Below are 5553 nucleotides of genomic sequence, written 5' to 3'. Positions count from 1 at the left end.
CGTCGAGCTTTTTCTCCTGCGATCCCCACCCCACCGCCCAATCAACGCGCCCCCACCGCCGGCGACTGCCAACCAGAGGTCTCACGACTTCGAGTACCCACCGACCACTAATTTATTACCATTTCTGTCCTTCATATACGCGATGACAGGTGGGCCCTATGGTAATGTGCGCTGCTAAATGCGGACCGTTTGGCTGGTCAATTGATAGTGTCATCAACAAATTACGGAGCTATATGGTGAGCCAGTGACCGTATGATCACCCTAAAATGTATTTTATTAACACAGTACAGACTCAAACTACCATTTCTTTCTTTCATATACGGGCTGATAGGTGGGCCCCACGGTTACGCGCCCCGATGGTGCAACACTAGTTGCGCCACGTGGAACATTTGACTGGTCAATTGATTGTGTCATCAACAAAATACGGAGTTGTACGGGTGAGCCAGTGACCGTGTAATCATGACATGTATTTTTGAACATGGTACAGACGCAAGGGCTCATATATACACACAAGCACTCACTGCTATAAGCACACACACGCAGACCCTACCCCTATGAGCACCTTCGAGAGAGTGAGCCAACATATGATCTTGAGATTTTACGAAGTCACCATAGGTGCCTCGTAGTCGAGTGGAACGTTTTCCTCCCACTGAACGCATATTGTCAGAAAATACTGAAATTAACCCAGGATAAATGCGAGCACTGGGACTTTAACCCTGGTGGGCTTGAGAAACCACTGTCCTCTTAACCATCCAACCACATGTTGGTTAGCACGACAAAACGTATGTGGTGACCGTGATGACCTTATTCTGAAGTCCAGTGACGATATTGTGCTTTCGCTTCAAATACAATGACCGTAAGTGTTGTCAACAAAATACGGAGCACGCATCAAATGCAAAGTCCGTCAGTGTCATCAAGAAAATACGGAGACACATTGTGAGCTAGATACTGTATGATCACCACGAGAATGTATACGGTGACCATAATGAGCATATTCTGAAGTCCAGTGACCGTATAGTGCTTTAGCTTGAAATACAGTGACCGTCACACGTGAATGTGTCGTGGGCATGCATACTTTTAGAGGGCTGAGAGATAGTTTGTGTGCGTACGTGAAAGTGGTGTAGAAAGAGGGGGTGTCCGGTGGAGACAAGGAGAGATATGCCCTTTGTTTCTCTTTCCCGTGACTAATATTTAAGGAGAATATATAAACATTCACAATGCAAAACAAATATTTTTGGATGCACCCTGCAATTAACTTTCACGTATAACATTGTACTACTGTATATGCTTATTTTCTTAATGGCCGATTGCATGTGTGGTGTGGTGGGCACATCATTTCTAGTTGTAGTGGGTCAACATGAGGACTCATGGGTCGGTTCCATCCTGCGCCACATAGGTTGGACCGAGACGCGTTATACGAAGACCCATGCAGAGGACTCGGCGTACAACACGAAGCTAGCTACAAGAGTCGCGGAGGACTCTATCCCCACTGGTGATAAGCTGACTATATATGATTTGTAACCCTAGGCCCCAAGTATGTTATGGAAACTTGGGGGCTAGTTCGTCGATAGTATACACACACGCACAATGCCTGGTATTCACGTGTACTTTGTACACACCCCTATCACTAATATACAATACCAGGAGTAGGCTATTTCCTCAACTGCAAGGGTCCGAACTAGGGTAAAACTCCGCCTTGTATTACCATCCAGCCTAACAGTCAGGGATATCCTACCGAATGATATGATGGAATCATATCTGCCAACTACTAAGAGAGAGGTGTGTCTGGGGGGCAATGTGTGCGAGAGAGGACTAAAGATAATGTGCATGCGGGAGACATGTAGGCACATATATGTGCGTATAGAGGGCTAGTAGAGACCGTGCGTGTGTATATATGCATGTGAGAGAAATGGTGTTTTCCAACTGAGATTAGTGAAAGGAGTGGTACATAGTAGTCACAAAGAGAGAGATACAGAGAGAGCATGTGCGTGAGACTCCCCGACACCCCGAGAGAGATTGTGAGCATGTGTGAAAGAGAAATGCCGATGCATATAAAGTGTGTGCACTTATGCGGTAGATAGAGAGATATATAGCACGTTTGTGAGAACGGGCCGAGGCATAGTGCATCTACGTGTAAAAGGCAGTTCTACAAATTAAATTAAAATATAAATGGCATTATTATTTTTGGATGAGATCATGAATTTTGTAAATTGCGTGTAGACGAAAATCGGTCTATCAGACACCCATACTCTATTGAATTCTAGCATGTGCATGTGTTTATTTCACATTATCGGTCCATAGAGTGAGAGCGGTTTGAAATACAGGCAATGGATGCTTTTGCAATTCATATATAAACATTAATTAGTGCACTCCACATTGTTAGTGTGAAGCACTTTATACATTTATCACTTGCATGGATACATTCCAAATTGCTAGCTACGAAATAGAATACATGTCGAATTCAACATAAAGGGGGTTTCGAAGATTCAAATTCATAGGAAGTGCATTCATCTATTTGAACCCGAGATAATGGCATTTGTAAATCAGATGTAAAAGGGGGCATCAATCTTTGTTGTGCATTTGAACATGCTATATATATTCATACGCATGTCTAATTTTTTTTGCAACCAAGGAGATTATATCTGGAACCATGCATGAACTAAGTGTAATGCCCACGATGCGGCTATATCTCCCACGTGTCGAAGCACGACTTAGAGGCATAACCGCATTGTAAGCAATGTCTCAAATGAGGTAATCTTCACAACAACCCATGTAATGAATAAGGAAAAGAGGTACATAGTTGGCTTACAATCGCCACGTCACACAATAATATAAATATCATTACATTCATCCAGATACACTCAAGGTCCGACTACGGAACCCAAAATAAAGATAACCCCAAATGCAACAGTGTCCCCGATCGCCCCAACTGGGCACCACTACTGATCGTCTGGAAAGGAAACATAGTATCCTCCTGAGTCCTCATCGAACTCCCACTTGAGCTCAGTTGAATCTCCTGGAATGGTATCATCGGTCCCTGCATTTGGTTTTGGAAGGAATCTGTGAGTCACGGGGACTCAACAATCTCACACCCTTGCGATCAAGACTATTTAAGCTTATAGGTAGGTTAAAAGGTATGAGGTGGAGCTGCAGCAAGCACTAGCATATATGGTGGCTAACATACGCAAAAGAGAGCGAGAAGAGAAGGCAAAGGCACGAGCGACAAACTATGATCAAGAAGTGATCCTAGAACAACCTACGTTCAAGCATAACACGAGACCGTGTTCTCTTCCCGGACTCCGCCGAAAAGAGACCATCACGGCGACACACTCTGTAGAGTCATTTTAATTAAGTTAAGTTTCAGGTTATCTACAACCAGACATTAACAAATTCCCATCTGCCCATAACCGCGGGCACGACTTTCGAAAGATCATATCCCTGCAGGGAGTCCCAACTTAGCCCATCACAAGCTCTCACGGTCAACGAAGGATATTCCTTCTCCCAAGACAATCCGATCAGACTCGGAATCCCGGTTACAAGACATCTCGACAATGGTAAAACTAAATCAGCAAAGCCACCCGAATGTGCCGACAAATCCCGATAGGAGCTGCACATATCTTGTTCTCAGGGCACACCAGATTGTCCAAACTTCTGGTAGGCCAGCCCAGAGTTGCCCCTGGTGGCCACCGGCGGCTGACAGGTTGGACCAACACTCAGAGGAGCACTGGCCCGGGGGTTTAAAATAAAGATGACCCTTGAGTCCGCGGAACCCAAGGGAAAAAGAGGCTAGGTGGCAAATGGTAAAACCAATGTTGGGCATTGCTGGAGGAGTTTTATTCAAGGCGAACTGTCAAGGGGTTCCCATTATAACCCAACCATGTAAGGAACGCAAAATCAAGGAACATAACACCTGTATGACGGAAACTAGGGCGGCACGAGTGGAACAAAACACCAGGCATAAGGCCAAGCCTTCCACCCTTTACCAAGTGTATAGTTGCATTGAAATAGACAAGATATAATAATGATATCCCAAAAATAAACATGTTCCAACAAGGAACAAACTCCAATCTTCACCTGCAACTAGCAACGCTATAAGAGGGCCTAAGCAAAGCGGTAACATAGCCAAACAACGGTTTGCTAGGACAAGGTGGGTTAGAGGTTTGACATGGCAATATGGGAGGCATGATAAGCAAATGGTAGGTATCGTAGCATAGGCATATCAAAAGAGCGAGCATCTAGCAAGCAAAGATAGAAGTGATTTTGAGGGTATGGTCATCTTGCCTGCAAAGTTCTCCAAGTTGACGTTAGCTTGATCCTCGTAAGCGTGCTCAACGGGCTCCTCGATCCTCGCAAATGGCAAGCAAAACAAATATGGTACCGATCTGCGATTAACAACACGAAGGCATCTAAATGCATCAAGAACAACAAGCTACTGCACTCTAACATAACAACAAAACACATGGCAGGGTTCCACTCAAGATGCTTGACAAAAGATGAACACTGAGCTACGGCTAATTCACTCAATAGCAGGTTCAAACAAGCATGGCAAAAGTGCAAAAGATATCAAGTTACAGACTTAGTGAAAATAACATGTCAGGAATTTAACATCAGGAAGCAATGTTTAGAGCACGATAACAACATGCTACAGGAACATATCATGGAAAAAAAGGCACGGCATGAAGCTACTCGAAGCAAATAACAAAAGTCCCTTACTGACCATAAGCCAAAAGGGATCAGAAAATACAATGGCAACCATGTGAACATAGCAATTATCGTTAACAGATTCAGACTTAGTAGAAAACTGGAACATGGCAAAACAGATATTAAGTAGGCATGTTTACGAGCTCGATGCACTCACCACAAGGCATTGCATGACAAACTAAGCATACACCCAGCAAGTATACATGGCATAGAAGCTAAACATGGCAAGAACAACATCATAGCATGCATAGATCAACTACAACAAGCTCGGCAAAATTGAATAACATGTAAACAATCTACCAGGAACATTTTATAGCAAAAGTAGAGCTTGATTGAGCCAAGCTAGGGTGCTCCATAATTGCAAACAAAGATATGGATGGATAGAGTACCACAATATCTACAAAACAACCTTACTGATAATGCTCAAAAGAGGCATGGATCACTCTGTAGCAACATGAATACATGGCATAAAAATTATTAACAGGACAAAGACTTAGAATATTTCTAAGTCCCTGAAATCAACAGCATTATGAGGGCTACTTTGCATGCTTGTGCTAGTCACCACAGAGATCACAAAAATACATGGCATACACCCATGTAAAGATGGCATGGCATACTTCAAAACTCATGTAGGGCTCAAGTTCATAGGAGGCACACACTAATCATGGCAAAAATGACAAAAGTCCAAATCCTGATAAGGATCTCAAATGAACATGATGCACTGAGATGAAATGAAGTACTCGTCGAGACGAACATTTCGATAAGCTACACGCCCAAAACGGAGCCACGGTTACGGAGATATGGCCTGATGAAGAATGCAAAAAATATTGAAACTCAGGGCAAAAAGTCAAC

Source organism: Triticum dicoccoides, chromosome 3A, assembly GCF_002162155.2.
Source record: "Triticum dicoccoides isolate Atlit2015 ecotype Zavitan chromosome 3A, WEW_v2.0, whole genome shotgun sequence".
Lineage (NCBI taxonomy): Eukaryota > Viridiplantae > Streptophyta > Magnoliopsida > Poales > Poaceae > Triticum > Triticum dicoccoides.
The sequence above is the reverse complement of the archived record's forward strand: the minus strand, read 5'-3'. Positions refer to the sequence as shown.